The sequence below is a fragment of the Delphinus delphis genome, chromosome 5 (assembly GCF_949987515.2).
Source record: "Delphinus delphis chromosome 5, mDelDel1.2, whole genome shotgun sequence".
NCBI classification, from domain to species: Eukaryota; Metazoa; Chordata; class Mammalia; order Artiodactyla; family Delphinidae; genus Delphinus; species Delphinus delphis.
This window is the reverse complement of record NC_082687.1, coordinates 133,728,542-133,740,726: the sequence shown is the minus strand read 5'-3', so window position 1 is coordinate 133,740,726 and position 12,185 is coordinate 133,728,542.

The window sequence follows — 12,185 nt, the reverse complement described above, 5'->3', positions numbered from 1 at the left end:
CGCCACCAGGGAAGCCCCAGCTGTGCTCTTTTGATTCATGGATATTTTATAATCATGCGCTTGATTTTTTTTAAAAATCCTCTTTTAAAAAAATTTTTTGGAAATATAATTGATTTACAATGTTGTGTTTGTCTCAGGTATACAGCAAAGTGATTCTGTTACGTATATATATTAAATATATTATACATATAAAATATATATTATGTATATATATTATACATATAAAATATATATTAGGTATATATATTGTATATATAAAACATATATTATGTATATATTTTATATATATATATATATACTTTTTTTTAGATTCTTTTCCATTATAGGTTATTACAAGATATTGACTGTAGTGCGGGCAACTTTCACATGACTTTAACAAAAATCATAACACCTTACCTTTGCACAGTAACACCTAACCTTGTTCTGAGTATATCACAATTTATCAAACACATTTATATACATGCTATGATTTGAACCACCTAGTGTAGTGAATGAACGGAGCAGCTACTGTAGTCCAGTGTCTCAGAAACATCATGTTGAAGAGGTCACCATGGTTTGTGGTTGAACTGGCATGAACCCATTTCTTTTGTCACTAGTATTGGGTTGGCCAAAAAGCTCGTTTGGTTTGACTATGTTATGTAGCTGTTCCACTCTACAACTCTACCTCTGTACACTTTATTTTCTGTTAATAATCCTAATAATTTTTCAGACTTAAAGAAACATAGAACCTTGCAATATATAGGATGGTCGTTTGCTTTTAACTTACTGAAAGCAGTTTTGGTTGGTATTTCAGTATATTTGACCTGTTCTAATCACATTCTGAAAATTAAATTGTAGAATTGTTGTGAAAGTGATTTTATTTTTACTTTATTTTCAAGGCTTCTGTGAAAAATTTTAAGTTCTTGCAGGTAGAGGTGAAAGGAATCCTACAGGTCTGTCATTGCAATGGGAAGCCGTCTTAATACCCTTATTTACAAAACAGAAATAGAGTCACAGAGGTAGAAAACAAACTTACTGTTTTCTAAGGGGTAAAGGGTAGGAAGGGATAAATTGGGAGGTTGGGATTGTCATAGACACACTACTATGTATAATATAGATAACTAATAACAACCTACTGTCTAGCATAGGGAACTCTACTCAGTGCTCTGTAATGGCCTATATGGGAAGAGAATGGAAAAAAGAGTAGATATATGTATATGTATAACTGATTCACTTTGCTCTAAAGCAGAAACTAACACCTTATAAATCAACTATACTCCAATAAAAATTAATTTTAAAAAATGGATAGATGTGTGACTGGGGAGAGGGGCTGGACTTTAATTGCCTGGTAAAACCTAATTGGCTTCTTAAATTTGGCGGGAAATTGCCCCCTTCAGACATAATTATAGGAAAGTATATTGAGATGTGCATTCCAGATCATGATAACGAAACATTGGGCAATCGTAGAAATTGTGTTTGCAGTTTGATTACTGTTCGTAGGCAGCAAGGGCTTATGATTTATTGAGAAATCTACACCCTGCATTGTAACAATTGTTGTGTAACTTCTCAGGAATTTTATCCTGTGAGCTGTGACCCCTGAAACCCTCGTTCTCAAATTCAAAGAACAACTATTTCAGAACTATCTTCTTGAGGGATGTTTGACTTCCTAACAACTAGTTTTAAGGAAACTAAAATCTCTAAGCAAGACGCAAGCACTTATATGAGTTTTACCAGGTTCGTGCAAAATTGTTACGTAATTTTCGATTTCTTGAAACTCTGGGGTAGACATTTTTTCTAGGTTTACATTCATTATATTAACATGGCTACTGTTTCAGTAAGTGAACACCTTAGTAAATAATATTTCATGTTTTCAACTCCTCTCCAAAAGGCATCTTCTTCAGGGATTTCAGTTTGGCTCTTTTGAATGGAATTAACCTAAAAATGACATTCTTCACATTGACTCATTCTCTTGACTGAGTTACCCTTTATTGGTTTGGCCAACTCATCTTTATCTTGGGATGCTGGGAAAAGACATTTATCCTTGGTTTGAAAATCTTGCTGATTTGCAGAATAAACCCCAGCCTGATCTCTTATCTTTTGTCCGTTACATAAGTCGTGCTGTGTGAACTAACATCTTGTCACTCATTGTCCTAAAGCGGGAGCCAAACTGGTGAGAAACCACCTACTGTTGGATATGAAACCTGTGCCAAAAAGGCTACAGCTCCGTGCTGTTCTGCGGTGGCCCCCCCTCCCCGTCCCGCAGTGATCAAATAAGCCTGAGAGCAAACAGGAACTGCGGCAGCAGGAATCAAAGGATCCTGCTAGCCCAGCAGAGTAGAGGGAAGTGAGGAAGGGATTTTCTTAAGGTGAGGTGACACTATGCAAATAAAGGTAGCCTTCCTTTGTTTTTGTTCAGGACATTTGAGCACCATTAGAGGAGAAAACTTCAAGCTGATGCAATTTTTATTCAATGGATAGAGAAACAACAGAGGATCACTGTTCGAAAGATGTTGTTTCCTATTTGGTGTTTGTGTTTACGTACTTATGTTTATACGTATATTCTTAGTTTGTTCTGAAAACAGTTTATGGTATCTCATTCTATCACATGCATATAAATATGTGTGTGTATGTGTCTGTGGGGTATATATATTAGTTTTTGGTTAAGACCTTCTAGATTATCTTTTAAATTTTTTCCCCAGTTTTATTGAGATATAATTGACATAGAGCATCATAATCGTTTTAGGTGTACAGCATAATGATTTGATACATGTGTATATGGAGAAATGATCAGCAAAATAAGTTTAGTTAACATTCATCACCTCACATAGTAACACACTTTTTTTTTCTCACAATGAGAACTTCTGGCAGCTTGCAAATATACAGTACAGTATTGTTAACTATAGTCACTATGCTATATGTTACATCCTCAGAACTTATTTATCTTGTATTTGGTAGTTTTTTATCTTTTGACCACTTTTACCCATTTCCCACCTCCATCCTCCACCTCTGGCAACCACCAATCTGTTCTCTGTTTGTATGAGTTCAGTTTTTTCAGATTCCACATATAAGTGAGATTACACCATATTACGTAGTGCTGTCTTTCCTTGTCTGACTTATTTCACCTAACATAATGCCCTCAAGGTCCATAATATTGCCTCAAATGGCAAGATTTCCTTCTTTTTTTATGGCTGAATAATATTCTATTGTGTGTGCGTGTGTATGTATATCACATTTTTTAAATCCGTTCAACCATCAGTGGACACTTAAGTTGTTTCCATATGTTGGCTATTGTAAATAATGCGGCAATAAACATGGGGATGCAGATAGCTCTTTGAGATAGTGGTTTTATTTCCTTTGACTATATATCCAAAGTGGGATTGCTGGATCATATGGTAGTTCTATTCTAATTCTTTGAGGAACCGATACTGTTTTCCACAGTAGCTGCACCAATTTACAGGCCCACCAACAGTGTGCAAGGGTTTTCTTTCCTCCACACCTTCACCAACACTTGTTGTCTCTTGTCTTTTTGATGACAGCCATTCTAACAGGCGTGAGGCACTATCTCATTGTAGTTTTGATTTGTAGATCACCTTTTATAGATAGAACCAGACAGAATATTTTCAAGTAGTCATCTTAAAAATGGAGTTAATCAGAAACAGTTGTTTTAATGTCCCTTAATTCCTTCAGAAAATTGCTTCTGCTGGTCAAATGGAAATCTTGATTTTGCAGGATATTAAGAGGAAATACCTCGGCACAATTGACCTTGCACAAGGAATTTAATAAATAATAACTAAAAAACATGACTCTGTAAACTCATGTGACTGATTTTTTTAGATGTAGAATACAATTTTGTGACTCCATACTATTTCCAAACCTTCAGAGTAATACTGTAGTTTTAAAGACATAAAAATGAATAGATGATGGGCTTCCTTGGTGGCACAGTGGTTGAGAATCTGCCTGCCAATGCAGGGGACACAGGTTCGAGCCCTGATCCGGGAGGATCCCACATGCCATGGAACAACTAAGCCCGTGCGCCACAACTACTGAGCCTGCGCTCTAGAGCCCACGAGCCACAACTACCGAAGCCAATGCACCTAGAGCCCATGCTCCTCAACAAGAGAAGCCACCACAATGAGAAACGCGTGCACCGCAACGAAGAGTAGCCCCCGCTCACTGCAACTAGAGAAAGCCCGTGCGCAGCAACGAAGACCGACACAGCAGAAAATAAATAAATAAATTTATACAAAAAAAAAGAACAGATGGGCAGAAGGGATAGTTTATTGCTTCTAATGAGTAGTATTCATAATATTTCCATCATTTAGCCATTTACCCTGCCTGCTGACATCTGATTAATTGTATATTTCCTACAGATTGACAATATCGCCAACACTTAGGCACAAGCATCAAAATATTGAAATCGATTAGATTTGGCGTAGGAATGGGTTGATGGGGGACAGGGTGGGCACGAAGCCATAAAATATAGTGAATTCCTGGCTTCTTGTTTTCAGCCCTTTGCCATATGGCCCCCAACACTCATCCTCGGCTGCATCTGTTAACATACACTCTGCTTCCACCATGTCAACTCATTTGGAGTTTCAGGCCATGCTCTCTCATGTCTGTGCATTTGACAGTGTTAGGGAGGAACGTTTCTTTCCCGCGCCCCGTGTATCTATGAACGTGGAGGAAGGTCCACCAGAGTAACATTTCTGACCTCTCTTTGTGCATTCACACGTCGCTCCCGAGAGGGTAAAGTGTGACTTACCTCATTGGAGGGTTTGGAAAGAGATGCTGGGCATGAGTAAGCTGGCCCCTGCTCTCTTTTTTTCTTTGGCAGGTAGCTTCTTCTCCTTTGCCCACCACGTTCTCATGGTCTCACACTGCCAGTGACTGGAAGAGTAAGTCTGGCCAACTCACTAGTGGTGTCCACTTGCCCACAGATAAAACCTGCATCCTTTACCCTAGCCTTCTTTGGTAATACAGATTTTCTTTGGGGCTCCCGTCTGCTGTCTTTTTTGAATTATTTTTCAATTGGTTCTTTTTAAAATTTTTTTTATTGAAGTATAGTTGATTTACAATGTTGTGTTAGTTTCAGGTGTACAGCACAGTGATTCAGTTATACATACACATATATTCATTCTTTTTCAGATTATTTTCCCATATGGGCTATCACAGAATATTGAGTAGAGTTCCCTGTGCTCTACAGTACGTCCTTGTTGGTTATCTATTTTATATATAGTAGTGGGTATAAGTTAATCCTTTTTTTTTTTAATTTATTTTTGGCTGCGTTGGGTCTTTGTTGCTGCAAGCAGGCTTTCTCTAGTTGCGGCGAGCGGGGGCTACTCTTTGTTGCAGTGCGCGGGCTTCTCATTGCAGTGGCTTCTCTTGTTGCGGAGCACAGGCTGTAGGCACGTGGGCTTCAGTAGTTGTGGCACGCGGGCTCAGTAGCTGTGGCTCACGGGCTCTAGAGCGCAGGCTCAGTAGTTGTGGTGCACGGGCTTAGTTGCTCCGCGGCATGTGGGATCTTCCCGGACCAGGGCTCAAACCCATGTCCCCTGCATTGGCAGGTGGATTCGTAACCACTGCACCACCAGGGAAGCTCTAAGTTAACCTTTATTTTGGGTTAAGGGGTACTATTTTCTGGGCCCATATGAACCTACAAAACATGTATTGTCTCCTTTTCCTGCTATTTTCTTTCCCTTCTGTTTATCTTCCTAAAACTCAGCTCAAGAATTACCTGCTCTGGGTTTTCCTCCTTTCTTCTTGTTCTGTAGAATCGCATGCATACTTCTCCGTAGCTTATTTCCTTGTCTGTCTTCCTCACCAGAATGCAAACCCCTTGAGGGCAGAGAATGGTTCATTTTTTTTCCTAGCTCCCATCAGAGGAATTGCCATATCGTAGCTACTTAATAGAGGTATATAGAATGAAGTGAATGAATTCTGAAAAGATCAAGGCAATTTTTGATCCACCAATGTTGAATGACGGGAGTGAAGTCGTATGGTCGGAAAGAAAATGTATGAGTATGTTTTGTTCTTCAGAAACCATTTTCCATGTTGTTACCTTAAAGCACTTCATATGAGCCATAATTATAAAGATCTACCGCCAGGAGTTTTGTCCTGAAAATTATTCAACCTCCGACTCCAAGTGCCCAGGCAGTGTTTAAGTATCGTCATCTATGCTTCCTTCCCAGTGTAATTATTTTGTAAAATAAAAGTAAAAGTAGAGTGTGGCTATGGACACATACTTTGGGAATGTGGAGTCTGTATTTAAGGCTAAGCAGAACACTGGGGTGAGGAGTGGGAAATCTGGTATATAGTTTGTGGGCACAGCTGCAAATCAATCTGGAGGCCTCCGCTAATAAAGTGGCTCATTTGAACTTAATGATTTTGAGGTGAGGACCAGAGTAACAACTAGTGACTGACTCAGCGCGTAGCAGCTCAGCCCTTAAATCGAAGGGAGGACTTCATCCCTGCTTCCTGTGGACACAGGTACTTGCTGTTCATCATTTGCTTTTTTCCCACCTTGCACGTGATTGACACCCACTTACTGTCCATCTTAGCGTCTCTTCGTGCGTTTCCATCCTCTCCTCTGAACGGTTATAAGCCCCTCTGGAGCACGGTGACAGCACGGATACACCCCTTTGTAACTTCGTTAAGTCCGTTACAGAGTGCATTGCACAAAGTGGATGATCACAGATAGTTTGGTGATTAATCTTTTGTAACACTGACAGCGAAAGTGACTTTCAACCTGGGAAAACTGAAAATAGCTACAAATCCCTGTCTTGAATTTCTGAAAAGATAATGGGAATCATCAAGAATTTGATTCTCTCATTGTGTCCCTTTTAATTCCCCCTTTACGTCAAAATAAAGCTGTTTTTTGTTTTGTTTTGTTTTTTTGCCGGTTTATTGAAGTCAAAGGTTATTGCATCTAAAGAGAATGGAATGTTTTGGGGGCTCCTAGGTTCAATATCGGTAAATAATGTGTCACTGCTGAGTTCTGGGAGAAAATAAATGCTTCAGCTTCAAAAAACTGTCTGTTAAACAGAGAGACAGGTGTGTCATGTTTACAAGGGGTGTGACATTATAAACTCAGCTGAAACAACCCATCCAGATGTGCAGTGATCTGTAGCTATGAACCCAGAGAACCCTGTCACGGGTTTTATGGGTAATTTTTGTTTGTGAGTGTCTAGACACCTTCACTGCCAACTGGAATGGAGCCAGTATCGATAACAACCCACAGATAAAAAACTGTGATCTAATCAACTCCCATCAAACCAGTCAGTGGTGAAATCATGCTTCCCAGAAACCCTTATCGCAGATAACATTTTGGTTGTTAAATTTACGAAGTGCCAAGTTATATAACTTCTTTCTTGAAAAGATCAAGACTGCATTATCATATACGCATCCACTTACAAACACAGTTCGGCAGTGGAAGCACTAGTAAGGTCATTGACAAACATAAGTTACATAAATTGTATTTAGCGATTTTCAACATTCAGTGAGAAAGTCCACGCAGGGGGGCATGGCCTTGCCGATGACGAAGAACGTCATCCTGAAGAATTAGCAGAGTGTGTTGACAAAAGTGTCAGCGTGAGCGGTTTACCCACTGGCATGTGAGACACACTTTTATGAACCCACAGTTTTGCTAATTTAACATGTTTTCATCTTGCAGCCTTACTATAAATTCTTCATGTAAATTGGAGGGTAAAGGTAGTGTTTATCTTAGAAGAAACTGCCGCTATCCTGTATCACGTATATCACAGGCAAATGTTGCTGCCCTGATTATTTGAGAGGTGGAGAGTGTACTCTCTTTCCTCTGTGGTTCAGACGTTAGTTGTCCCCCAAACAATGAGGAAATGCCCACACTGACTTGAATTCTCTAGATTCGGAGACTTGGGACCACACAGATCATAGATCTCTGTCCCCACCGTGACAAAATTGAGATTCTTAGATCCTTTCTGTTGTCAGCGTCACTGGTTTCAAAGTTCAAGGCACAGGCACGCTCCTCCCCTGACATATGCCTGACCTTACATGGGTGGGTAGTTTGATCATTAGCTGCTTCACAAACCTGCAACTACTTCACCTCCTTTGGATACACACCTAGTAGACACTAGGAGGAGGGAGTGTGATAGGATATTGGATTCTTGTGGAGAGCCCTATTCTTTCTGTTTCAATATGTTAACTTTTGATTTAATAAGTTTTAGAAGCAAAAAGGTGTACAGTATCAATTACCCACTTAATCATTCATCTGAAAGTACTCTCTCAAGGGTCACAAGCTCCCATCTAACACAAATCCAAAAACACTCAATCCAGAGGGTCCTTTTATCTTGCAGAAGCCTTTGGCCCTGATGAATGACCTATACTATCGTCCTCATGCCTCCCTTGGGCATCTCTGTTGCTTCTCTCTCTCCTTTACTAGTTTCTCGTCTTTCCTTTATTTCTTTTTTTTTTTAAATAAATTTATTTATTGTATTTATTTATTTTTGGCTACATTGGGTCTTCATTGCTGCACGCAGGCATTGTCTAGCTGCGGCGAGCAGGGGCTACTCTTCGTTGCAGTGCGCAGGCTTCTCACTGCGGTGACTTCTCTTGTTGCAGAGCGTGGGCTCCAGGTGCACGGGCTTCAGTAGTTGTGGCACGCAGGCTCAGTAGTTGTGGAGCACGGGCTCAGTTGCTCTGCGGCATGTGAGATCTTCCCGGACCAGGGCTCGAGCCCCATGTCCCCTGCACTGGCAGGCAGATCCTTAACCACTGCGCCACCAGGGAAGCCCAGCCTTTATTTCTTTAAATGTGGGAGTTTCCCAAGTTGTATCCTTATTCTTTTCTCTTCCAGGAATTCACTCAGTGATCTCATCCTTCCTCATGCTTCCAATTATGGTTTATGTGCACATGGCTCTCAAATATGTATCTTCCCTCCCTAGCGATTGGAGCACACGCCCATGGTCCATATGTATTTCATATGCTTTATACCTCACTCAACATGTAAAAACCACAGGAGCGTCTGTCTTTAAGTACACATTGCCTTCTCGGTCTCATTTCCCCCTCCTTGTTAATTGCAGCAGCAGCATCGTAGTCATACTGGCATTTCTTGTCTCCTTCCTCATCTTCAAAGGCAGCAATGGCAGGGGACTGAGTTTTCATACGGCCATCCCTCTGATTCTCTCTTCCATAGTTACATTTCCCTTTGACCACAGCCAAGAAAGATTCTTTAACTAACCATGGGATTAGATTGGAACAACTTGAATAATCCAGAGTCATTTCCCCATCTTGAGGTCTTAAAAGTCTCCTCTGCAGTGTCTCTCTTCCCATATAAAGAACCGTATTCACAGGTTCTCGAGATTAGGGGATGGACATTTTTGGGGGGCCATTATTCTGCCTACTGCAGATGATTTGATGCACCTCTGACATTAAGTCTATTTTCAGTTGAATGTATTTCAATATTATTAATAACCGTTCTATATTCCCTTCAGTCATAAGATCTTAGAATGTGAAGAGTCTATAGAAGTCATCTGTGGTAGCCAGAATTCAAAAAGGCCCTCAGGGCTTCCCTGGTGGCGCAGTGGTTGAGAGTCCGCCTGCCGATTCAGGGGACATGGGTTCGTGCCCCGGTCCGGGAAGATCCCACATGCCGCGGAGCGGCTGGGCCCGTGGGCCATGGCCGCTGAGCCTGCGCGTCTGGAGCCTGTGCTCCGCAACGGGAGAGGCCACAACAGTGAGAGGCCCGCGTACCGCAAAAAAAAAAAAAAAAAGAAGAAAAGAAAGGCCCTCAGTGGGCCACGCCTCATGATGGTCATGCTTTTGCATTGCCCCTCCTAGTTGAATCAGGGTTGACTTTGTGACCAACAGAATAGGATGGAATTGAGGGTGTGGGACTTCTGAGACGAGGTCACAGAGAAAGCATTATGGCTTTTGCCTTGGCCTCATACCCCGTGGAAACTGGACGCCAGGTAGTGAGGACCTTCAAGCAGGCTTATGAAGAGGGTCCAGTAGGAGAAAACTGAGGCTTCCTGCCAAGAACCATCACCAACCAGCCAGTCGTGGGAGTGAGCTGCCTGCGGAAGGAAGTCTACCAGTCCCAACCAAGCCTTCAGACGATCAGCCCTTCCTGACATCTAGTGTGCAATTGAATGGGACCACTTTTCCAAGGTAGACCGTGCCACTGTGTCCACACTGCAGGGCCAAGGAGTAGCAGCTGTTTCTGTGGGGTGTGGACAGATCTCCAGGCCCCTCACAGTGGAAGTCAGAGCTGAAGTTGGAAAGAGAAGGAGAGTTACTTGTAGGCCGGGGACTGGTTCTTCCGGAGCCTCAATATTTAAGTACAGAATTCTGCATTTACGTATTCTAAACGAGAACTGGCCCTGGCCAGTTGTGATGAAAATGTCGTCGTCATGGTAAGTAAATAGAACACATTTTATTTAATAGATTTTTAGATGGATTTATAACCTTCAAATATTTAGACACGTGGTATGTGGGCCTCCACTTGTACTCTCGTGCCTGCCCTGCAGTTGTTACCGGTGGGGCTGGCAGAGGGTGTACATTTGCTCATGTACACAATAAGGAAAGGAATGTGCGGGGTGGTGATATGAGACAAATGGATGATCCAGCATTGCTCCTGATTCTGGATCTTTAGTTCTTTGTGGTTCCTAGGCACATGAGATTAATCTTAGACATGACACCCGGGAAGCATTGATTAGATAATTTCTCGAAGGATCTGAAAATATTGACTGCCTTCTACCTAGTACATTCGTCAGTAGTTAAATTTCTGGGTTGGAATTCTTTGTTCAGCTGGATTCTGGGGAGACTAAATCTTTACAGGTTTCAGTTCTTCAGTCTCCTTTGTCTCTAGTTCCCCTTAGTCCAGTGTTTATAGAGGGTGGTCCCAGAACCGGTAGCACCAGCAGCATTTAGGAACCTGTTGGAAAACAAAATCTGAGTATCCTGCCCACCTCCCTCCTAAGACCTACTGAATCAGAAACCGAGGTGGGCAGGAGTGGCAGTCTGTTTAACGAGCCCTCCAGGTGGTTCTGAAGCAGCTACAGTGAACATTTGGAGACTACTGCCTTAGCCTTCATCCACTCTTGGATGGAGTTATCAGAGCAAAAACTGTGCAGCTAAAAGGGTTTTTGGGTCCGCCATATTGGATCAACAGACACCAAACAATGCTATTGAGAAAAAGTGTGCTTTTATAATTAAAACAAAGAGTACTTTTTTTTTCACATATACATATATCTATTCTTTTTCAAATTCTTTTCCCAGTTAGGTCATTACAGAGTATTGAACAGAGTTCCCTGTGCTAGACAGTAGGTCCTTGTTGGTTATCCATTTTAAATGTAGCAGTGTGTACATGTCAATCCCAAACTCCCTCACTATCCCTCCCCCAACTTGGGGACCATAAGTTCGTTGTCTAAGTCTGTGAGTCTAAAACAAATAGTACTTTAAGTTCTCTCTAGAAGAAATGGGTGAGCAAGCTAAATCTCACCTGCTCGGCGCCTTTTGACAATGCTTGCTTGCTTTCGGATTTCCTTATTTTTATATTTAGCAGTAGTTCCAAGTTGTAGTTTTTGATATTGTTTTTGTTTCCAGGCCCAAAGCCCCTGAGAGATGCTTCATCAAGGATAGAAACACCATAAAGTAGAATCAATAAATTAGGTTAAAACTGAACTTCAGGGCTTCCCTGGTGGCGCAGTGGTTGAGAGTCTGCCCGCCGATACAGGGGACACGGGTTCGTGCCCCGGTCTGGGAGGATCCCACATGCCGCGGAGCGGCTGGGCCCGTGAACCATGGCCGCTGAGCCTGCGTGTCCGGAGCCTGTGCTCCGCAACGGGAGAGGCCACAGCAGTGAGAGGCCCGCGTACCGGGAAAAAACAAAACAAAACAAAACTGAACTTCAGAGCTGGAGGGTAGAAGAGAAAATGCAACTACTTCTCCACATGTAATTTAACTTCCAGAATGAAAAACAAAACTGTTTTTGGTTTTTTTGAACAGTTTGATTAAATTCTCTGGTCACAATAACGATGCAGACCCACTCTGATATTCACCACGAATTGAATAGTAATGAAAAGGATGTCTTTTTATCTAGTGGCAGGAAAAGAAGATGAAAAATCATTTGTACTCATTTCTGAACTTACACTAGGGTTAATATTTATTAATTAATAATTGATGTTTAACATGATTTTATTTACGTCTACTTAGAGATGCAGTGGATTTTT